The sequence below is a fragment of the Microtus pennsylvanicus genome (genome assembly GCF_037038515.1).
Source record: "Microtus pennsylvanicus isolate mMicPen1 chromosome Y unlocalized genomic scaffold, mMicPen1.hap1 SUPER_Y_unloc_3, whole genome shotgun sequence".
In the NCBI taxonomy this organism is placed as follows: domain Eukaryota; kingdom Metazoa; phylum Chordata; class Mammalia; order Rodentia; family Cricetidae; genus Microtus; species Microtus pennsylvanicus.
In genome coordinates, this window is record NW_027460881.1 from 5,229,955 (window position 1) to 5,241,543 (window position 11,589).

Here is an 11,589-nt window from a genome sequence, read left to right on the forward strand (position 1 = left end):
CATTATTAGACATGGGTTAAGAGGCTGAAAATAATGGGGCAGGCAGTGTTGAAATGAATAGTTTTGTGCTGTTATTTCGGAGCATAACCTTACAAGGCGGCCCCATGGGGATGCAGCCCTGCTGCTCAAATTTCTACAATCAAGGGGGAAATGGAAGAAGGGAAGAAAGAATAGAGAGATACAGGGAAGAATGGATGAATTCAATCATTCCTTGGAAAAATGAGTGAACCAATGAATGAAGAGTCCTAGTAGGAAAAAATGTGCTGCATTCCCTCAGAGAGTCAGGTCAAATTAAGGATTGACAAGGTTTTCCACTAAGGAGGAGGCTTATTCCATTTTACCTTCTTTGTGCTCCAGGCCCACCCACAAGAGTGATGATGAGGACAGGGAGGAGTAGAGGGTGTACCAGAATTCCCTGGTACAATTTCTCACCCAAATTGTAGCCAAATCACCTGACCTGGGACAGCTGATCTACATGCTGGACCCTAACTCCCAGTTTGACAACTCTAACATTTTAACCAAGTTTGTGAAGATGAAGGAACCAAAAATAGCCCAGTTACAGGATGGCAGGTTCCTTACAGGATGGGAGTGAGACATCAGTACCATACTGGTATTTGGCGGTTTGATGGGTGTGTGGGGTCTTTGCCAGACTCCACCTAGCATCATGGATTCCCTACTTTACTGATATTATGGAGTTTGGTGCATTCATCATATGTGTGCATGTCACACACTAGTGGGCATCATATGTACATGTTTATCCTGTGTGTGCGTGAGTGTGTTCATGAGTTTTATAGCCCAAGTACTACAGAACATGATCAATGAAAGGGAACACTGTTTTCAAGATATGGCAGTGCAATTATTTAAATGAACTGACAAGGGTTGGATGGCATGGATAAAACCTATGAGAGTTCAAGGCATACCGAATCAAGGCATGACAAAGTAGGTGGCAGACAGAATTCTGGCAAAAGTAAGTAGGTAGCTTGATGTCCAACTTGCTGGAGAAGAGCAACTGAGCGGAGACACTTTTCACTAAGCAACATGCTCTAGTGGAGATCAAACATCCTTTGACTTACAGCCAGTATGAATTAAACCATTCATCAAATGAAACCTAATTTTCTCTGATTTTGAGTAGACATTTGTGTCCCTTCCTGATTAATCTACTCTTTATCCTCTTAAGTCCCAATACCTCACGCTGATAGCGGTCACATCTTTCCATTTGACATGGTTTTCCCTCAAGCTTCATACCGCCCCGAGATCATACAACTTTTTGTCCCCTCTCCACTGCTTCCTTGACAGCCATCTTGTCCTTTACCACACCACGCATCCCCAGTCCTTTACTCTCCAAGGGGAAAAGACCATAAATCCTGCTTTGTTTTGAGGCATATATATCTGTGATGCCCATCCACCAAACACAATCCATCATTGACCAAATAACACAACATGTTAACAAATTTTTATTCTTTGAGAAAGAATAATCCACTGGAAAAGATACCAGGATTCATAGAAGACCTGAGGTATCTCTGAAAAAACACATTCCCAAAGAGAGAATTAAGTCTGCCCCTCAAAATTTGAGAATTTCCCTTTAACAGATCTTCACCAAATCATAGACATAGATATGGAAGTCATTATCAAACTTGATGAAATACACAGAAGGTTTGTTGGGAACTTAGCAAATAATTTTACCTATCTCTTGGGTTCCATCTTTTTTGTTGTACTGCACTCTTTTGCCCTCCAAGGAATCCCTGCCTAATTCCAAAGTCACCTCTCCTGGAGGACATTCAGGCGTGAGGTGGAGGTTGCCTTCAATGGTATCATCATGATGGTGGTAAAGGTACAGGACCGGATCATTCTCGTTGACAATGTAGAAACAGGTCGTTATGGTCTGCACCTCATCTGGGACCACGCCACTCCACTCTTCCTTAGAGCCTGGCATGATGTGGAGGTTGCCTTCCAGGTAGTCATCCAGGAGGTGGTAAATGTACAAGACCGGATCTTTCTTGTAGGTAATATAAAACCAGGTCTTCATGATTGGCACCTCTTCTAGGACCATCCCGTTCCAGTCATTCTTAGAGCCATTTGTGCCCATGAATGTATGTTTCACTGCTCTGCCAACTATGGTGTTTGAGAGATGAGTGTCTGTCACCTGAGGAAATGGCACATTATTAGGCAGGATCTTCAGGTTTAAAATCCTTTCATCACTATGAAGCTCCAAGCCATAGACACAATCAATCCCATCATATTTCAACAAATAGAGAGAGGGATATGTTGGCAGTTGATCTAGAATGATGGCTTTCCAATGGGTGACTGGTTCATTGGCTTCCTTCCAGCCATGAGAAATTCTGCGGCCAACAATATTCTCCAGGGCCTCAAAAGGCTTACTAAGTTTTTGCTTCTGGAGCGATGGCCCATTCTTCTTCTGGAGATGTGGCATGCAACTCATACTAAGAGGCATCTTCTTCATGGCGGGAGACTTTCTGAGATAGGCCACAGCACTCCTGTTCCACTGTCTCTTGGCTCTGTTTCTGTGCTTGGGCTTCATAGCTGCCATTCTCTGCATAGGAAGAACTCTTCAGTTTAAATCAGACACAAAGTGGTTTCGTCCACCATAAGTGCCTGCAAGGATAAGAAGGTGAGGATGTGAGGTCAAAGCTCTTTTTAAGGAATAACTTTGGAGCAGGTGAAAAAGGCAGGGCTGAATAGATTTGGATACCTAAATGTAATATGTTCTTAAGAAATTAATAGGAAAATTATCAAACTCTTGTCTACAGCTCAGTATATGTGTATCAGAGACATATTCCTGCTGCAAAATGCAATTGACTTCTACTGAGAAACCTACTTCCTGACTTACTATATCAATGAGAGAGGAAGCTATGCCTATACCTAAAGTGAGAAAGAAATATCTGAACAGATGGCAAAGAATTCAAAGAACAGCCACTCCTCTCCTTACCACTCAAGCTACTGGTTAGTTGGCTGATCTATAACCACCTGCCCAAGGTCATGGCACTCCAGTCCACTGGCTCTCTCTATTGTGTCTCCTGATCCAGATCCAGGTTGATTACATAATGATATTCTGTATCTTCATTAGAGAAGTGAGTACTGTGAGTCAAACTGCCAAAAGAAACATTAATCTGTGCCACAGCTCCTATTAGAAATAATTATCTTTTAAAACACATATGGACAAATAGGATCTTTGCCACTTAAGTGGACTGAGGAATTGGACATTTTTAGCAAAGATAGAGTGGGGAGAATACCTGACATTAACCGTCCCCCAGCTATCAAATATAGGAGCTGTTAACGACATAAATTTTGGACCCAGAGCAGATTTGAAAGAAACCTTTCTTTGACTACAGAGGTCCTAGTTGCTTCCTAAACATATTTACCAAAAAAAAAAAAAAATATCTTGGCTCTCTAGATTCCAACTTCTGGAAATTCGGTTGAACAGTTGTGGAGCCCAAGAGCTGAACTGACCTCCTCAGTAAGATAGTAAGCCAACCTTCACAGAAGACTAGTGCTTCATGTGGAACAGAGTTGCCACCCCCAACCAAAGCTTTGTGACATCATCAAGGCTCTACTTATGTCATAAAACTCCTCCTAGCCAGGTTTCTTCCCTACTAACCCCCAGAAATATGCAGCATACAGGTCCTCAAATGCTGCTCATACAGACCCATGAAGACCCAAAATAAAAACCCCAATCTTCTTCCCAATTACTTGAGTCATATTTTCCAAGTAACTCAACCCCTTTAGGTGTTTTTTCTGTAAAATAATTTTTGGTCTGAGTCAACAACTCACATGAATGTTTTTTTTTTTTCCTAGCTCCAATGTTATTGGTTATTTTCTATTGATTTTTCCATTACTTCATAATAATAATTATCAAACTTTCCACTTCTCTTCCTCCTCCCACATTCTTCTTGCTCCGCAAATAAACCTCTCCACTCAAACACCAGTCCAAATAGAGGGCAGGGTACTTTGAGCTGTGGGAAGTCCAAGCCCACCCTTCATCCATCCAGATTTAGCAAGGTATGCATCCACAAAAAATATGATCACAAAAAGCCAGTGTATGATATGCAGACAATTGCAAGTGCCATTATCTTTGGCTTCTCCGTCTGCCCCAATTGTCAGCCACATTCAGAGCTTCCAGTTTGATCCCATGTTCTTTCATTCCCAGGTCACTGGATTAGTTGAAATCCCCTTAGTTCAGGCACAGTGTCTCATAGTGTGGACCAAGCCCTTATATTCCTGACATCCTTGCTCTTTTTCTCCATCCATCTGCTCTTCCACTGGAGCTTGGAAGCTCCATCTAGTTTTCTGATTTTGACCCTGACTTGATCTCCATCATTTGCCAAACAAAAGTTCCATGGTGGTTTTCAAGATAGTCAGTCATCAGTCTGACTATGGGACAAGGCACACATAGTTCCTAGGGACATGTCACAGTGCAGTCAATTTCTCCTCCCTGCTTAAGTACCTAGAGAGGGTCACCCTATGGCCTTCTGAGAACCATTCGAGAGATATCGATCTTGACATCCCCAGAATGGCCCCATAAATTGAGATATCATCGGTGTATGTGCATTTACTTGTGTGTGTTTGTGTGTGTGTATTTAAATCACAATAACAAATGGATTGTAATATTGAAGTTTCTTCTCATCTTGAGAAGAATATTTGCTACAGAAACACTCTCACAGTAATAGTGAGAGTGTAAACTATCTAAGAAAGGAGAAATAACTGGAGGAATCCCCCAGGAGTTAGGCTCAGTGTCCCAGGAATTACGCCCAAGGAAAGTCAATGAACTCAGTGATGGAAAATAAAACCCAGCCTAAATAAAACCCTAAATCATTTAGGTGGAACATGAGATACTCTTACAACAGTTACAAGAGGTCTAAAATGCCTGGACTGGAACATAAGGGGAACACAATGACGTGGAGCTGAGAGTGCATGGCAAAACTGATTGGATCTGGCAAAAATTATGTAAGCATACCAAGGAAACCACCAGTGGGACAAAACCCTAAGAAATCTTTATGACAACATATCATGTTGAACATAATGAGATTTATAGACAAAGGAAAGATCTTAATTATGTCACTGTCACACAGGTGATGATGAACCAGTTCCATCGTAGAGTGACTCCCTGCTGTGTTTAAGATAACCTGTCAATTCAGTCTAGTCAGTTACAAGGAAATTTGCATTAATTGCACAGATTAACTATCAGCATTATTTACTGCACAATCAAAGGCAAGGCAAAGAAATCATAGACATGTTGTTGAATGCTGATGATGTTATTGGGAGTTTTGATGGGTTTTTTTCTTAAAGGGAAATCATCGGTGACTCTCAGGCATGAAGCAGATCCTTTCTCTGTGATGTTTCCTGAATAGCCACTGAGATACCAGCCCATTGAGTTGTGGTCTCTCTCTCTTTTAAAAAGCAACTTCTACCTTCAGCTTGATCTCTTGCTTGAGCTTCCCTTACGGCTACTAGGCTCCTTTTCTGATCCTGCAGAGGGCTTTTGTAAGGGATTGTGATCTCTAAGTTTTTCCCCTTTCAAGAACTAATCATTCTATTAATCACAATTCTAAACTGCTGTGGGAGTTTGTTTGTGACTTATGCCTTCACATGTGATACAAGCGACCTGTGTGTATAGGGTCTTCTCTCTGTTCATGTGGGGAAGGCATGGCAGCAGGAGTAGATGGCTGCTCATTCTCTGTAAGGAAATCAGTAAACAGTGGGGACCAAGTACAAGGATGTCCTGAAATATTAAGTCTTGTCCTTTCAAGGCCCCAAAGCCTCCAGCTAGGTTCAGGGTCACGACAATCTCCAAAACCCACCGAGCATGAAGTATTCAGAACCAGAAGCCTGTGTGTGCCATATCACATAAATTCATCGTGAGTACACCAATCTGTTTTTTTTTTAATTCTAAATTATTTTGTCCCATCGGAACGATCTATATTACCAATTAACCAAATTTGCTGCATCTTTGGTGTCCTAGAATTGCTTTAAATTGTTGCTGGGACAGTCTTACAAACCTTCCTGTGCTGTTATGAGACCTTAAGGGGACAGCACTTATTTCAGAAATCAAAGGCAGTTGGGTTCAATCCTATGGTTAGCTGTTAGCTAGACACTGGAAGGATGGATTTGACTAAGAAAGGGAGACAGCATACATGGAGGCAGGTAACCTTTCCTTTGCAAAATGACCCATTTTGAGGCCTTACTTCAGGCTCTTCTCCTCTCTTAATCTTGGTTGTTTTATTAGTTTTGGAGAAGAATTAAAACTCCATTCACAGTATCTGTGTACCTGAATGAGTTAAGTATGTGTGACCAACTTGATGTCTGCCTGTCTGTCAACAGGGCCAGATTTCAGGGGCATCTGATGCATAGCATAGGAATGTCAGCCATCAATCTCTGGTCCACCTAACTCTACAGCATTAGAGTTGTCATGGTTGCTCATCTGATCTTCCTCTTATGATCTCCATCCACAGAGATTTCAGAAAAATCCTCCCCTGAGAGTGCAAGTTCTTTACAAATGAAAGATTATACAACAGAAGACACATGGGAGATTTATATGGGCAAGCTGTTGAAAGGATAAAGTGACAGAAGAAGTTTATTGATTAATTAAAGAAAGAATCCGCTTCAGCTGATAGGTTAGAACATAGGTAGGTGGAGTAAACAAAATAGAATGCCGGGAGGAAGAGGTAGTGAGCTCAGAGAAGCCATGCTCCCCTCTCCCCGGCAGATGCCATAGCTCTGCTCTCTGAGGCAGATGTCGATGCAGCCAGCCACCATGTCAGACATGCTGAATTTTTCCTGGTAAGCGCACCTCATAATACTACACTGATAATAAGAATTGGGTTAAAATGCTGAATCTAATGGGCCAGCAGTGTTTTAAAGAATACAGTTTTTGTGTATTTATTTCAGGCATAACCTTCATGCGGCCGTGGTGCTGGGGACACAGCCTCGCTGCTCAAATAACTACAGAATGGCTTGCAGCCTTGTGGACAACTGAATCCACTGAAAGCCTGAGAAAGCTTGGGAAAGAGTAAAGCATGTTTTCTTGGTAGCAGTGATTTCTCGGTCTGCTCTGCTTGCTAGAAGAAAGCAAGGGCTCTCATCTAAAAGAGGCTTGCTGACTCAGCTTCAGCTGCAAAACCCTGCAGCCCTTAAGAGGTCCTGCCACAAAACATTTAAATGGTGTTGATAAAAGCCAACTGAATTATTGTATGTTTTCAGCAGTAGCAGGGAAAAAAGCTGTGTTGTTTTCAAATGCCAGAATTCTGGGCCATCCTGCCTGGGCAAACTCTGACTGTTTGAGGAAGGAGGGCCAGCTACAGAAAGAGGGCTTGAGTGTTGTCTGTTGCAGCCTCTTTGATGGCAAGGAACCTGAAACACTGTAGACTTGTGGCAATGAATGCAGCTCTGTTCGGTACCTCAGCCACAAGGTTGGAATGGCAGAAAGCTAAGGAATGGGCTACATCTGGCCAGAAAAGCCACGGCTTTAGTCCTACTGAGATTGCTTGGTAAATGAAAGACTCATGTGGTCAGAAAAACAGAGAGAGAAATAGAGTAAAGAGAGATTCAAAGACAAAGAAAATTTTTAAATGATTTACAGTGTGTTAAAAATATGTGCAGGCTAAAATTTGAAGTTCTTAAAGTTAAAAAAGAGGAAGAGAGTTGTTGGGTGTGGTAGTACACACCTGTAAACCCAACACATGGGAGGCAGAGGAAGATTGACCTCTGTACCTTCAGGGTGAGGTAGCACACGCCTTTAATCCCATTGCCTTGAAGGCAGAGACAAACAGATCTTTGTGAGTTCAATGTGTAGTAGCATACACCTTTAATCCCAATGCCTGAAAGGCAGAGAGAGGCAGATCTCTGAGACTTCAAGGACAGACAGGTATACAGAGTTATTCCAGGTCAAAGATACAGAGAACCTGTCTCAAAAGGCAAAAAAATAAAAAGGAAAATAATCAAAATAGAGGTTAAATTGAAGCGCACAAAGATGGAAAATTCACAGCGAATTTTGATATTGTATGCTATTATGCTCTTTTTGAATCATTTGAATTTTGAGGCAGTAGCAATAGCTGCTAAAAGATGTTTCTTTATAAAAGCTCCTGGAATAATCCAACATAGATATTTTGAAAATGCCTTGACTTTGAAATTTGGATCTAAGGACATGATGCTTGGGAAAGGAGTTTCTATTTTGTTTTCACAGAGGGTGATAGTCTGTGGATGCCTCTATACTAATATGGTAGGATGGACCACGCCCTACTTAAAGGTTGCTGTGAACACCTTTAAAAAATTGCTTCGCTCAACTGCCAACTGAGATAAATCAATAATGATGCCACCATTCAGCAGGAAGCATTTTGGAGAGAAAAAACTGCACCCACGTTCCCAAATATGGCTTATAAACGTTCTTTTGTATTTAAAGTGGGATGTGATATAGATATGAATATTTGCATTAGTATAGATTTTGCTTTTCTGATAGAGATTTTAGGTCAATTTTGTTATATGTATATGCATTTTTGATCTTAATTAAGGTATTGTGATTGTGTAGTTCATTTAAAAATATAATGTATATAGGTTATTAATGGATAATCATTAATAATAGTCAAGTTTGTAGTCATGTTAGTTAGATTTTCTAGCTACATAGATATACATATTTCAGTTAGATAGGCAATATTCATATCTCTCTAGACTACAAAAAAGGCTATTTAATGTTTTAGTACCTTAGGGTTTTTCATGACAGTGAGACACTCTACTCTTGGCAGCACATATCTACTTCAGGAAGAAGATGGGCATCAAAGAGGATCCTTATGGATTTTGATAGCCATTTGGGGAAGAAACTGCTCTTGCCTGGATTGTTGCATAAACTGTACACAGAAAACACTCAGAGAGAGGACTACTGAACTTGCCTAAAGGTGAGATGATCTTTTCGTGTTCCTGATTCAGGAAAGGGTCAGCAAAACATTCTTCAAGACAAGCAGATAGTGACTGCCTTTGAAATTTCCTGCTTCATGGAAATGTCTGCTGGAAACTATGGGCCTGTAGGCTGAGGATGGAAACACCAACGGTACAGAGGAACTTTGGGTGACTATCCAGGCAGCGAGATGTCTCTGTCATTTCTAGAGTTTGAAAATGGCTTACTTTTTGTTTGCTTAGGTAATACTGTATTATCCTGGAGTCTCTGATGGAGTTGAAGAATAGATAGATAGTTATAGTTTTCCATTGTTATGATAAAAGATAAAATAGATATAAATATTGTAACTGTAATTCTTGCTTGATAACTGTTTTGTTATATGTAATTTTGCTATGTTAAAATTAAAGATTCCGTTCTTGTTTAAACAGAAATAGGAGTAACGATGGAGTATAGGTCATTGGTTAATTAAATAAAGAAACTGTTTGGCCTGAAAGGTTAGAACATAGGTGGGTGGAATAAACATAAGAGAATGCTGGGAGGAATAGGAATTGAGCTTAGAGATGCCATGCACCTCTCCCATTTGGCAGAAATGGTAGCTCTGCACTCTGAGGCAGATGGCGATACAGCCAGCCACCAGGTCAGACATGCTAAATCTTTCCTTCTAAGTGCACCTCGTGCTGCAACATACATTATTAGACATGGGTTAAGAGGCTGAAAATAATGGGGCAGGCACTGTTGAAATGAATAGTTTTGTGTTGTTATTTCGGAGCACAACCTTACAAGGCGGCCCCATGGGGATGCAGCCCTGCTGCTCAAATTTCTACAATCAAGGGGGAAATGGAAGAAGGGAAGAAAGAAGAGAGAGAGACAAGGAAGAATGGATGAATTCAATCATTCATTGGAAAAATGAGTGAACCAATGAATGAGGAGACCTAGTAGGAAATAATGTTCTGCATTACCTCAGACAGTCAGGTCAAATTAAGGATTGACAAGGTTTTCCACTAAGGAGGAGGCTTATTCCATTTTACCTTCTTTGTGCTCCAGGCCCACCCACAAGAGTGATGATGAGGACAGGGAGGAGTAGAGGGTGTACCAGAATTCCCTGGTTCAATTTCTCACCCAAATTGTAGACAAATCACCTGACCTGGGACAGCTGATCTACATGCTGGACCCGAAATCAAAGTTTGACAACTCTAACATTTTAACCAAGTTTGTGAAGATGAAGGAACCAAATATAGCACAGTCACAGGACGGCAGGTTCCTTACAGGATGGGAGTCAGACATCAGTACCATACTGGTATTTGGCAGTTTGATGGGTGTGTGGGGTCTTTGCCAGACTCCACCTAGCATCATGGATTCCCTACTTTACTGATATTATGGAGTTCGGTGCATTCATCCTATGTGTGCATGTCACACACTAGTGGGCATCATATGTACATGTTTATCCTGTGTGTGGGTGAGTGTGTTCATGAGTTTTATAGCCCAAGTCCTACAGAACATGATCAATGAAAGGGAACACTGTTTTCCAGATATGGCAGGGCAATTATTTAAATGAACTGACAAGGGTTGGATGGCATGGATAAGACCTATGAGAGTTCAAGGCATACTGAATCCAGGCATGACAAAGTAGGTGGCAGACAGAATTCTGGCAAAACTAAGTAGGTAGCTTGATGTCCAACTTACTGGAGAAGAGCAACTGAGCGGAGACACTTTTCACTAAGCAACATGCTCTAGTGGAGATCAAACATCCTTTGACTTACAGCCAGTACGAATTAAACCATTCATCAAATGAAACCTAATTTTCTCTGATTTTGAGTATACATTTGTGTCCCTTCCTGATTAATCTACTCTTTATCCTCTTAAGTCCCAATACCTCACGCTGATAGCGGTCACATCTTTCCATTTGACATGGTTTTCCCTCAAGCTTCATACCGCCCCGAGATCATACAACTTTTTGTCCCCTCTCCACTGCTTCCTTGACAGCCATCTTGTCTTTTACCACACCACGCATCCCCAGTACTTTACTCTCCAAGGGGAAAAGACCATAAACCCTGCTTTGATTTAAGGCATGTATTTCTGTGATGCCCCATCCACCAAACACAATCCATCATTGACCAAATAACACAACATGTTAACAAATTTTTATTCTTTGAGAAAGAATAATCCATTGGAAAAGATACCAGGATTCATAGAAGACCTGAGGTATCTCTGAAAACACACATTCCCAAGGAGAGAATTAAGTCTGCCCCTCAAAATTTGAGAATTTCACTTTAACAGATCTTCACCAAATCATAGACATAGATATGGAAGTCATTATCAAACTTGATGAAATACACAGAAGGTTTGTTGGGAACTTGGCAAATAATTTTACCTATCTTTTGGGTTCCATCTTTTTTGTTGTACTGCACTCTTTTGCCCTCCAAGGAATCCCTGCCTAATTCCAAAGTCACCTCTCCTGGAGGACATTCAGGCGTGATGTGGAGGTTGCCTTCAATGGAATCATCATGATGGTGGTAAAGGTACAGGACCGGATCATTCTCGTTGACAATGTAGAAACAGGTCGTTATGGTCTGCACCTCATCTGGGACCACGCCACTCCACTCTTCCTTAGAACCTGGCATGATGTGGAGGTTGCCTTCCAGGTAGTCATCCAGGAGGTGGTAAATGTACAAGACCGGATCTTTCTT